The following is a 13,272-nucleotide window of genomic DNA, read 5'->3' as shown; positions in this document are numbered from 1 at the left end:
TTCCGCTGGGGAAGGGAGGGAAGGGAAACTAACTAACGGCAAAATGGGAGAACGGGTGGCCCCTCAAAGATCGTCTTATATAGCCTCCACATATGTTAACCTCTATATATCTACAGCACGTGTTACCTGTCTTGTATTAATTCCATAATATACCTCCTTAATTACTATTACCACCTCTTTTCTAGTAGTGTCTTCTTATTACTTACCAGGACCTGAAACACCAAGCTGAAGCACCACATGACTGAATAAAATCTGGCAATAGAAATAGGCCTCTGCTCACTGACAGGGCTAGGTCTCCTCACTAAGTATCTAGCAACAAAACTCCACTACACAAGCACAAATCAACTCAAGATATATATAACCTTTAAGTGAGGGATTAAAAAAAATGAACAACTGCACACCCCAAACTGGTACTTTAGAGCTTGACTTAAACAAGGATTGTTTCAGGGACCACATAGGTGAACTCACTAACTAACTGATCATGAATTTTTTTTACAACAGATGCACTTACATTGGCGTTGATAAGGCTTGCAGTTCGAAAGGGTTGTCGACTCCATATATCAGCACTGTATAATAAAGGGAGAGGAAAAAAATGGAAAGATGGACTTGTTTTACTGTATTTTTCCCTTTCTTACAACAGTAGCCAGTTAGATTATACAGTCACCTGAAAAAATGTCAATCATATGCAGTGAAGCTGTCATGAAGATACGGCAAGACCTATAATTACTTGAAAAAGTGCCCATTTGGGTGCCGGAGGGAGAAAGAAGGAATGGCAAGAGACGGGCTTGGTTTGGTTCAGGGAGCCTTGACTTGATGTAGGAAAGAGGAAACAACCGGGCTTGGAGCTGACATATGAGGCTGCAAACCTGCAATGGCGGCTGGCCGCAGGAGGACCTGTGTTACTCCGCCAGGCGCCAGAGTGGGTAGGTGTCACCCCCTCACCATCAGTGGCATTGCCACAACTGTTCTTTTTTACTGTTAAAGGGTAAATAAATAATTTAACAGCACAAAGTACTCTTGAAAGGATTCATTTTCATTTTTTCTGTTTGGGGCTGCATCAGAAATTCAGAAACATAATTTTTTAAAAAGGGGGAGAGGGAATCAAAATTAATGACTACTGTCAAGTAGAAATATAAACACACAATGAGAAACAATCATGACAGTACGCAGAAACCCAGGTGAATTCCATGGCCAGATATATTCAGTAAGCATTGCTCCTCAGCAGAGGACGTCTGGAGCTTTAGTTCTAAATCGCTGTACATCTGAATTTTATATGAACCCTTTCAATACAAGCCAAAGGACACATGTACACTCATAACTACACTGAAATGTTGATGTACCACAGGAAAATGCATCACACTTCTGCCACATTCTTCCATTCAGAATAAAATCTAAACTAAGCAAGCAGCAAGCTAGCCCAACTCACTGTCTTCACCAACACCATTGTGGTATCACATCAGCGTACCCTCATCAGCTGGGGCTTCCTCACTTCCCTGCCTTATTCTGCTTTGCTGGTATCTTCTCAGCTTCAGTTTGTGCCTTGAGCTTTGCCTGCGAACCTGTACCTCTCCCGACAACACAATTGCTGGCAGTCCAATGGAAGGAAATCTTCTCACGTGGTATGCTATTCACATCGAAGAACTCTATCAATTTTCAAACAATATCATGCTTACAACATGTGATCTCCACCTTCTTCAGGTTAGTGCATGCAAATGAACTTGCCCTTGGCTTGAAGCCCACTCTGACCTTGTTGGCCTAATGCAAAACAACAGACTTAATTTAGGGATTGAGCATGTGCCTAAAACTCTGAACAAACATTCATTGGGCTTGTGAATTTATAGTTTTATACGCACCATGTCGAGGTGAACAGAAAGGTTCTCTAAGTTCGGTGAGCGCTGAAGCATGTCTGCTAATACATCAAGGTCAGGAGTTATACACCATTCACCAAGGGAGAGAGTCTTCAGGTTTTTGAAGTCAGTACACGTTTTCGATTCCCTCACGAGCAGCACCTGCACATAGTACACAAAAGTGCATTGTCCAAATTTAACCACTGATCTAAACAACCAGAATTTCTTGTACATCTAATTATTAAATTGGCTCATTTATGCATAACCACAAATGTTGACATTTGACAAGTATTGAGAAAAAAAATATTATCCAGCATGTAGCAATGCATAGAGTAGGAGACGATTAAGCTGTACCTCTCCTGAATGGGCAAATAGGTCCATTGTTCTAACTTTTGAGAGGCTGCAAAGGATACCATCTCCCCCAAACATTCGTCCACAATCATTGTTGTACTCCTCTGGAATCTCTTCATTGCCCACAGTATGGCTATCTTCGTCATCACCAGGTCCAGAACAACCGTGATTACCATCAGAATCTTCAGCGCCAACATGTGTACCATCATGGTCAGACTCATCTTCTTTGTCCGGAGTGGATTCATATTCACTATTATCATCTGATCCCTCAGCACCAGAATGTGCACCATCATAGTCAGACTCATCTTCTTCGTCCTGAGTGGATTCATATTCACTATTATCATCTGATCCATCAGCACCAGAATGTGCACCATCATGGTCAGACTCATCTTCTTCGCCCTGATCTGATTCACTATCATTGTTATCATCAGAGTCCTTAACCCTAAAATGTGCAAAAAAGTCACCATCATCATCGAATTCATCTTTGTCATCCTCCTCCAATGTCCATTGACTATCACTAGACATGCAAGAGTCATCAAGTGTGATACTCGCTGTGACTAGAAATTCCATGTTCTGGAACTGAGGAACATGTCGAAATGGTCTGGTGCAGCATAACGAGACAAGGTTTGGAGCATGAACCACTGATTCAATAGCGAACTCACAGCTGACCATAGTCAAGCACCTCAGTGAGGGGGATCGAATCTCCTTGCCGACCACCGAACAATCCTTGAGCTCTAGCTTTTCCAAAGAAGTGCACCTAGAACAGAGCTGCGCGAGGGTGGTGTCATCCAGCTTGACACGAGAGAGCTTGAAGATCTCAAGGTTGCAAGAACCGAGGCCAGAGCAGTCAGGGTACTTATGCGTTACCCGTTGGTTTACATTGGATGCTGCTAGCAACTCCAAGTTCTGGATCCACGGAACATAGCCAAAGTTGCTGCTCAACTGCAGCAAGACAAGTTTTGGAGCATAAACAGAGAGGATTCCCTTAGGAATTTTGCACTTGATCACGGTCAAACACTTGAGCAACTTGGACCGTATCTCTGTGGCCTGGGGTATGAGACAGTCGTTGAGCTCAATCTCAATCTCTTCCAGAGAAGTGCACCTTGAACAGAGCTGCGTGAGCGACTGAGGGTGGTGTCATCCAGACTGAGATGGGTAAGCTTCAAGATCTTGAGGCCAGTCTTGACGGAGGCTTCGCCAGCAACACCTTGTTTTCGAAGGTCTTCGCCATCAACAATGAAGCTCATGTACTCCGGCGTCGGGTACCCCTTGTGATGCTTGGCGGAGAGCTCGATTTCCTCCGCCTTGTGCCTGACGGCGTGGGAGATCCAGGTGTTGGTGTCGCCGTCGGCCGTCGCGGGTCTCGTGAGTCCAGCAGAGCCGGAACGAGATCAGCGGCTCCAGCGGCCGCCGCAGGAGGAGCAGTTTCCTGACGAACGAGTTGAATGCCTTGTCACGCGCCCTGCGCTGGTAGGCGGAGAGGCCGCCGGCGCTGCCGCAGCGGCGGCAGAGGCACGACTGGCGGATGTCGAGGTGCCCCGTGTAGGTCCACAGGTCGCGCCACCGTTGCGAGAGCACGCAGGTGCGCACCGCCTCCCACGCCTTGAGGTGCGACAAGACCCGGAGGAGGACCTCGTCCCGGAGGCCGCTGAGGTGGTCGCCGCCGCCAGGGTCACCGCCTCCGGACGTCCTCCCCCGCGCCGCTGCGTCTTCCGGAGCCATTTCGTCGAACGGGTTACCTGCACAGAACACGGCGACAGAAGCAAGAAGCAAGAAGCAAGAAGCAAGAAGCAAGAAGCAAGAACTCTGTCTGCACTCCGCAGCGCGCGCAAGGAACCAAGAAAGGCGAACGGCTTGTGGCATTCCGTTTCCGTGGGAATGGATTCACATCCAAGAAAGACGAAGGCACCGATCAGCAATCGAGGGAAGGGAAGGGAAGAATACAAGCACGAGTTCTTGCCTTCCTCTGGTTTGTTGCTGCCTCGGTGCCAGAAGCGACAGCAGTTCCTGGCTTTGGATTCCCTCGTTTCCGTTGGCAGCAGGGCAGGGAAATCAGTCGCCGTTCGGGCCTGTAAGCGGGTTGGCTTATATAGGAATCAAGGAATGTGTGTGTTTGACTTGGGCTGAAATTAACATGGGCCTCGTGTGAGCTTATCAGCAAAGCCGGTTGGCCAAGCCTGTTAGATGGGTTACTTTTGGGCCAATGTCTCCCTCCCCGTGCTCAGCTCAATCAATGAACGTCGGCCTCTTTCGCCGCTCGTTGGTTTGGCATGTTGAGCCCATGTTGTACTCGTCCGAATCGAATAAAGCATGCTAATCATCACCGAAATAGCATGCTTTGTTCCCACTGTATATACTTTCCCCCCCTTTATTTATAAATTGTTATTATTCCATATGAACTAGCATCACATGATTCTTTCAAGGGGTAGAACTTTTTTCGCCATCATAGATTTTTGTTTTGCTTCAACAAACTTTTATTCCAGTAATTAAATAATCATTAATTGTTATTACACAATCTAAAAACTGGAACAATGATTTCCAATTTGAAGCAAGGTAACAAATAGCCGGCTATAGTTTCCGCTATAGCCCGCTATAGTTGTTTTATACAATATACTATAGTGAAAATTAGCTCGTTAGGAGCCCATCCAAGATTGTTGTAGACCTAACGAATTAGTAGTTCCCAACCACGGGTGGAATGAAATCCAAAAAAATCAGTAACTAAAAGAATAAAAAAAGAATTTGTTGAATCATTTAAGTTATGCAAAAAATTCTTGAACCCAAGAATTCAAAATAACAATTCTTCTTTACCTAGGAAAAAAAGAACCACTTCGAATAGTGTTGGAAAGTTCGGTTTCCAGCGATTGAGACAAAGAAGGACAACGAAGGCCTTCACCCAGCCTTGTGCCCTGGGCGAAGGTATGAGTAATGAAAAGTGGGCCCTAGCCAGATTAGGGTTTCATAAATGTATCTCCCACGCTTATACAGAGTTTTAGTCCCCTTTTATAGGGCGCTGTTTGTTAGAGCTACTCTTTACATTTCCTAGCCCTTGTCGGTTACAGTACATTTCTGGAATATTCCTATGCTAATACAAGTCCCCTGGGGCAGTTTGGGCATCTTCTTCCTCTATCGCCTTTGCCTGTTGGGCCATCATCGACGACCCGTCATTGGCCCACGACCCAGTAATGCTTTCCCTGGTTCTGGGGCCTCCGCCCAGGAAGCCTTTGCTGGAGCTTCCCGACCTTCGCTTCTGACGCCCGAGCCATGGCCTTCGCTCATACCACGAGAGCCTTTGCCCCCGACCACGTCCTAGTGCCTTCGCCGTAGCTTCATGGCCTTCGCTTCTGACGTCTAAGACATGGCCTTCGCTTGTACCGCGAGAGCCTCTGCCTCCGACCGCGTCCTGGTGCCTTCGCCATAGCTTCCTAGCCTTCGCCTCATGCGATCACCCAAGTAGAGGCCTGTGCTTCCTTTCCCTACACACTATTCATAAAACTCGTTAGCCGTTAGTTCTTATTGCTATTGCGAACTTTGTTCTCCGTGACTCATAACCGTGTCCCAACAGTTCCCCCTTGAGGGCTTGGTCTGATGCTGGTGGGCCTTGCCCTCAAAACATAGTCCTCAGGCTCTAAGGTACGGTGGCTTCTCCCCTAGTGGGCCTTGCCCTTGAAACCTAGCCCTCAGGCTCTGAGACGCGGAGGCTCTTGCGCACGCGGAGGCTTTCCCCCCTTCCCCCCTGGGACGCCTAGATCAGACTGCTATGTTGGTGACATGTCACTATTTGATTCATCGTAGTGGCTGTGGAACCGACGTATTTTTGAACGGACGTGACCGTTGGCCCCGGAAGTCAAAGCGACATGGCGGGGGTTATATAAGGGTCGGTAGGTGAAGGCTCCCCCTGTCCCTATCCGAGCCATCGCTTTCACTGCTGTTGCTTTCTACAATGTTCCTTTGCACCTAGTTTTCGCTTAGTTGGTGTTTGCCTTCGCTCCCTTTGGGCTGTTGCTAAGTCTTAGAAGTGGCTATGCCTGTCAGTCCTCCTCCGCGCCAGGCTTCCTTCTTTAGGCCGTACCGTCGCCTTCTCAGTGTTAGGTCTAGTGGGTGGTCTACGTAGTTTGAGGAGTGTATGATTGTCAGCATGGAGGCATTAGGGCTTGAGGAGGATCTTTCTAGAGTTGAGGCCTCCGTTGCTGATTTGATAACCGTTGAGGAGGCAGGAGACATGGCTGGCTCATCCAAGACGTGGGATTTTGGACCTTCGCTTATGACAAAGGACATAATCGAGGAGTTATGGTAGCTGGGCTGCTTTGGTGATGCTAAGGTGAAGCCTCCGAAGGGGGAGATAATTCCTAAACCGAAGGCCGCTGATGCCGTGGTTTTTAGGGATTTTTTCCTTTCCGGCCTTCGCTTCCTGGCGGCAAGCTTCCTTCACCAAGTCTTGGAAGCATTCGAGGTACAATTGCATCATCTTACCCCCAATGGTATTGTTACTCTGAGTAAGTTCTGCTGGGCCTGCTTGTCTTATGGTGCAAAACCCAATGTTGGTACTTTCTACGAGTACTATGAGATCCAGCACTAGCCTAAATGAGTTAGCGAAGGCCAGATGGTGGCGTAGTATGGAAGCTATGCTTTTATGCCATGGAGGAACTAGAAAGGTGAGAATTTGGAGATCTCCTTCGCTCAGAAGAACAAGTGGTCAAAGGATTGGATGCAATACTGGTTCTATGTGAGGACCGATGGCATGGCATCTACCGGCTCAGACGGGAAGAAGAATACCCGCTATCTATTGGCATCAGTGATGACTCTAATGAGGCTTTTGACTCAAGGGATCCTAGGTCCGGGGATTGATGAGGGTCGTGAAGCCTATGACAAGGCTTTTGCTCTGGCCTGCCGGTACTTTGGAGGCTGTGATTTGGTTGAGGAGATGGTGGCGGCTAACTGCTAGCCCCTTGGTAGGAACAGGCCTACCATGACCATTGAGATGGTCAATCTACCTATTTTTGGTGAAGGTATTGGGGTTCCATTTCCTCGCTTTGGTTTTGAGAAGATGGAGGGCTGGGCTGCTGAGAAATTGGTGAAGTCCATCAAGGCGGGGGTGCGTGAGATACCCGGCGAAATGTTTGACAGGGAGTATATGGCGCGCCGATCCATCGCCGGTACAATGCCATGGCTCAACAGAGTTTTTGAGGAGTTCAGGGTCCACCACGAGGAACACGATGTTCCTGCGAAGGTGCACAAGTCCATAGAGGACAAGGCAAGGAAGGCTACCGCCAAGAATGTAAAAGGCGGAAAACTATGGATGCTTCTGCTGCCGCCTCCGCCGATGCATCCGCAAACGCCTCCGCTAATGAGGATGAGGAGGTTGCTAAAAATGTTAGTGGAGGTTTTGGCTCCATTGCTGTCAGAACAGGGGGCGAGCGCTCTGCTGCCTCTTTGGATCTTGATGGCGATGACTTAGTGGACGCCGCCCTCCAAGGAATGGGCAGTGGCCTTACTGTTGAACCTTCAGTCATGGCGCCTATGCCTGGCATTTTGGGTGATGAGTCTTTTGGCTCCGAGGGCAAAGGTGATGGTAGTGGTGATGCTTCTCCACTAAGAGAAGGTGAGTCCACTAGTACTGACCTTCGTCGTCCTACAACCGGTCTCATCGAGGTGTCCAAGGATGAGGCGGAGGCAAGTTCTCTAGTTGCTCCACTCCAAAGCGTGAGGTTTCAGGCCACAGGTCATCACGTCGAGGATGCTGGTGGCTCGAATACTGCCCTGAGCCCTTTGCATCTGGGTAAGTTGCCACTTAGCTTTGTTTTTCCTTGCTATTCATGTTTTTCTGTTTTATCAGGACTTATTTTGATTTCTCTAGGGGGTTTGATGAAAGCCCTCGAGAACACTGATGAGAACCCTGACAATCCTTTGGGTGTGGACCTCGCCCGGATTGGCTTGGGAGCACCTCCGAGGCCTTCGCTTGGTGGCACGACTCTTGGCCCATCTGGTCTAGGCCTAGATGGCGGTGAAGGTTGCTTTTTGCTTCTTGTTTTCTGTTTCTGCACTATATTTTATTTTGGTCTTGCTAATTTTTGGTTGCCATTCTAGGTGCCTCCAACAGCACAATAAGTGGGTGGGCGGATGTCCTTGAAGCTATTTACAATGACATAGGAGGTTGTCTTTCCTATATCTTTTGTTTTCCTTCTTTTTCTCTTACGTTTCTTACGCTTGATTTGTTGTTAGGCCGCCTTCGCCACCACTTGAAGAATGTTGATTACTTTAAGTTGTTGCGGTGAACTTGGAGCAGTAATGCATGGTATCCTTCTTTTTTCATTTTTTCTTTATTACTCTACTATGCTTGTGGCTGACGTTCATCTTGATAGAGCCACTATCTTTTGGAGGACATTGAGAAACAAGGCACACAGGAGGTGGTCGACCACAACCTGGCCATCGAGGCCTTGAAGAAAGAAGTGGGAACTCTTGAGTCCAAGAAGACTTAGCTTGTGGTGGAGGTTGGTGGCCTCCATACCGCCCATGCTGAGCTAGAGGAGCTATAGAAGAAGGGTGATTTGCTGAGCAAGGAGGCTAATGGCACGAAGGCTGCCGAGCAATTGGCTGCTGAGCGCGCCCTAAAGGCTATTGAGACGGCCGATAACCTTCGTAAGGAGTTGGACACCGAGAGGGAGTCCCGCGCTGCCTTGAAGGCGCAAGTGGACATGCTGTCTAAGCGCCTTGAAGACGCTAAATCTATTGGACTGGTGGTAGCTGAGCTTTATGTGGGTGCCCTTGAGCAATTTGGCGGCTCTACGTCGCCTCTTCCCTCTGAACCTTTGGCGTTCAACATCTTCTCTTAGATGAAGGCCAACTTCTTGAAGCTCCCTGACTTTGTTGGTGGTGCTATCGACTTTGGAGCCTTGGCCTCTGCCACCAACCTTTCAAAGATGCTAGCGCAGGACAACTGCCCACATGCCAAAGACATAAAGGAAAGAGATCTCGAGGGCTCAGCCGATCTTGGAGTGACTTCGCGTGATATTAGAAGGTCGGTGCAACACTTTATGAAGTCATTATGGGTGAAGTTTGGCTGGGTGGAGGCTCGCTCGATGGTGGAGGCACGCCAAGCTGAGGTTAGTTTTTCCCTCGTAGCTTATTGGTTTTCACTTAAGTTTTTTTGCCGCTTATTTGCTATTTTTATGACTGTATTATTTTTGTAGGAGTTGCAAAAGAAGGAGGCTACACGTGGTGCTATTGGGGCATGATCTTTGCTGGCTATGGAGGCGCCGGCTCTGAAGGCTCCATGTCCTGCTACCGAGATCCCAAAGTCCCGAGAGCCTACACCTGCTCCTGCTGACCCGGAGGTGTAGTGTCTAGGTTTTAGTTAGTTTTCTAGGCTTGGTCGAAGGCGATGTGCTACAGACATCTGTCCTTTTGTATATATATATAGGTCTAAATTGTGAACTTGTCCTGTGCAGGTCTCCTTCGCTAGGACTATGTAAGACGTGCCCCTTGTTACTATGTACCAAGACAAAATTTATGTTAGTGGTGAACTATGGCAATATTGGCGGGAAGTTTTTCCCCGGCGTTATGTTCATGACATGTTTGCTTTTGTGAAGTATGATATTGACAATGAACGTGCGGAATTTACTAGGTCGCTATCTTGGCGAGGGCCTCAACCTTAGTTTTATACTAATTTGTATGACCAGCCTTCACGCCTTTGTAGTTGTTACTTGGAAGGCCTTAACGCCTCTTCTTTTTTTCTTTGCCCTGTTACTGCCTTTGGGCTTTTGTACTATTGCGCTTCTAATGCGCTGTTGTTGTAATCATGTCTACTTTTGTAATGAACTTTTTCTTGATTGTCCATCTGTGCAGTTCTTTTTACAAAGGATTCTTACTATGAGTTTTGGCTAGGCCAAAGGGTTACATTTTCTCTGCCTTACTCTCTCTCTCTTGCCTCCGCTTCTCTCTTCTTTGGTTGATGTTGAGTATGAGTCTGTGTTCTTGTGCGAAGAAGCTGAGTTGTTGGTCTTTGACCTTGCGCGCCTTGCGGAGGCTTCGGTGCTTGTCTTGTTGCTCTGGCCTTCGTCTTTGTGCTTGCTTGAAGTTGACAGGGAAGCTCTAGCACGTCGTAGCGGAGAAACTAAAGTGCTCATATTCGATCTTGCTGATGTTGTGAAGGCTTTGCCATAATTTGAGCATTCATCGGAGGTGCTAGTTTTTTTATTCTTGATGCTTCTCTTGAGGCCACAGAGCAATTTAAGCGAGCAACAGAGGTCGAAGAAGCATTTCTTGGACATTGTCTCCGCTTGTGCTTGGATTATTTTGTTTTTTGCCTTCGGCTATGCTGGAGCAGCCGCGCTCCCGTCGAACATGGTTGAGGCCGGGTTGCGCTAGATGGTGTCTTCAGTTGCGGGGGGATGTTACGAGCCTTCATGTGATAACCACCCACAACCTCTGACACTGATTGTTTGCTGCCAGGCCATGGTCATTCAACGCCCCATGGAGGCTGTATGACACCAAGTGGAGGATGCGTACAACCTCAATGTGGCCTTCGCTAGGCTGCGCGAGCTACTGGATTTATGAGTCTTGGCACAATGCCTTCTGGTCTTTTGTTTCTAAGGAAACTCCAGCTTCCATTTTTCTTTGGGTTCACTCTATAGTTCACTGGCTTTTGGTTGGTTTGGCTTCCCCCCTGGCGCTCTTCTAGAGGTAGGGGTATGAAAATGCACTAACTGGGGCTATTGCTATGGTAGGGCACTTGATTTTATAGCCTACTACTTGCACGTTTTAATAAATCTTGGTGGTTGGCCGGTGTTTATTGCTTAGACACATTTTTAAGTCATGATGAGCATCGGATTTTTTCTACACCTGGCATATCTTTTGGTCTTTATTCCTATTATACCTTAGCTATTAATTCTTGATAGTTATATAGAGCTTGATGATGACAAGGCTTTTCCCGATGCTTACGACGAAGGTAGGTCTTTGTTGGGTTTGTTTTGACCTTTTTTTTGGCCATTTTGATAAATCCTTGATGCTTGAATGTGGATGTTGACGGTAGTTAACATTCATTATAAACCATCAATATAACTTATATAAATGCATAAAAAGGATTATCAACATAGGTCTAGGGGTTTAAACTAATAAATTTCACAAATTTTGGTGAATCTATGTTTATAGGAGGATTTACTCAGAAAACCGTCAAGGAAGACCTATTTGTCAAAGCAAATCACGTTTATCCGTAGCGAAATCGACATGGGAAGACTCTAGAAGACTCCAGAAGGTAAACCATGGAAGCGGTGGGCAGGTGGCTGCCATATGGGGCCGACTAGCCCCACCTGTAGGCCGCTCAGCCCCTAGGGCCCACTGTTAGCCTCCGTGTCATAATGTCGGTTCTCCACTACCTCCTTGGATGCATCTACACCATCCTTTAAGTTGGCTTGATCCAAGGGCTCATGATGGATGCTCTGGCCTATATATACCAGCCCCTACCCCCCTCCCTTAGGCCATCCCTGAAACCCTAATTCATATCTCTCATTTAGAGATCAAGATACACCAGGAGGATTAGGTCTAGACTCTCTAATGTAGTAGATTAGTAGCTCAGGAGTGAGGTCAAGTTGGGCTCATGCTCAAGTTCTGGATCTAGTCTTGGAGGCTCAGCGAAGCCTTGTATCTCCGCTTCTACATCTTGTAAGACTTATTTTCAATTCATTATATTCCTATTTACATGGCTATGCTTACTTTGAACATATATCTTTCTTAGTTAAGATTATCATTGCTTTTGTGTGCGGGTTCATAGAGCGCTTAGCTTGCTATAGTTTATTGATTGGGCTAAGTAGCCGAGCCTTGTGTAAGCATGGTGCTTATACGATGCTCTGCCTATGAGTACACCCTGTTCTCTAGTTGTGTGGTAGCAGTGGGAGGTGACAGCCCCATCTATCCTTTGTAGTCCACGCCGAATTGAACAGGTTCTTAAATTGTAGGACTGTAGTCGCGTCAGTAGAATTATCTATTGTGGATGCTCTACTGTCTAAGTGGCATCCCAAAGTGCACAAGAGTAGAGTTAGTCTTAGCTATAGTTGGATGTATATATACTTTGACCATGTAATTGGAATATCATAAGAATCTACCTCACCCGTTGTTCTCCTGAGTTGACTAGTTTACATTATCTTAGTGACTATCCCCTGAGTGTCATTATGCTTTATTCCTATCATTACATTCACCCCTGCTTTAGCTATGCTGATATGTTGATAGGTAGACATTCCTTTATTACTCAATAAGTCTTTACTCCATTGTTTCCCTGTGGTAAAATATAAATAACGATACCTAGAATACTCCCGGTAAAATGCTACAATAATAATCTATGCGCTTGCAGAATCCTTCATATTCTATTTGCACTTATAAATACCAACAGTGGACATGGCTTTCTCAAGGTTACAAGCTAATTTAGCCATGGAGGTCGTTCCATGCTTCAGAGCCTTTGTCTAAAGCATTGGAGGGTCCTCTTTGTCATAATGTTGTTGTCGAATGTTGTGGCTCCGTTGCTAGCCACTTTTGACCTTCGCTTTTCATGGTATTCTTGGGGGATTCCTCTTTATATTTTTAGAGGTTTTACATGGAACCTGCCTTGTTAAAAACCTCACCTCTGCTAGGAGCCCCCTTTGCAAGGAAAAGAGTGTAGGCCCTTTTGCATGAAATGTAAAGAAAATGTGAAAACTAGGAGAAGCTTGGTGACCTTTGCTTATAGTTCCACGGAGGCCACCCTTTTTACATTTAGATGTAGAACCTACACAAACTATCGATGTTCTAGGTGTGAGTTGTTGTTTTGCCTTCGCTGTTAGTCAGGTAGAATGACTTGGGTCTTCCGATGGCCTTTGCCATGTATGGGCCTTCCCATTTTGGTTGAAGCTTTCCAACATTTTCAGCATTAGGTTTCCTTTTGATGGCTAGGTCTCCATCTTGTATGAGTTTTCTAATCACTTGGCTATCTCTCCACTTTTTGGTTTGGTCTTGGTATTTTGTAATGTTTTCTACTGCTTCCAATCTTGTGCCTTCGATTGTTTCCTTGGAGTAGTCTTCATCTTCTGTTAGTGCTTGTTTTATGACG

General features: G+C 46.6%; 1 pseudogene; it reads right to left on the bottom strand.

The window, feature by feature from the left end:
* Positions 1-1,198: 1,198 nt before the first annotated feature.
* LOC136471964 (uncharacterized) lies at positions 1,199-4,235 on the bottom strand (annotated as a pseudogene).
* Between the last annotated feature and the right edge of the window lie 9,037 nt (positions 4,236-13,272).

The sequence above is a fragment of the Miscanthus floridulus genome, chromosome 8 (genome assembly GCF_019320115.1).
Source record: "Miscanthus floridulus cultivar M001 chromosome 8, ASM1932011v1, whole genome shotgun sequence".
In the NCBI taxonomy this organism is placed as follows: domain Eukaryota; kingdom Viridiplantae; phylum Streptophyta; class Magnoliopsida; order Poales; family Poaceae; genus Miscanthus; species Miscanthus floridulus.
This window is presented reverse-complemented; position numbering and strand designations above follow the sequence as displayed.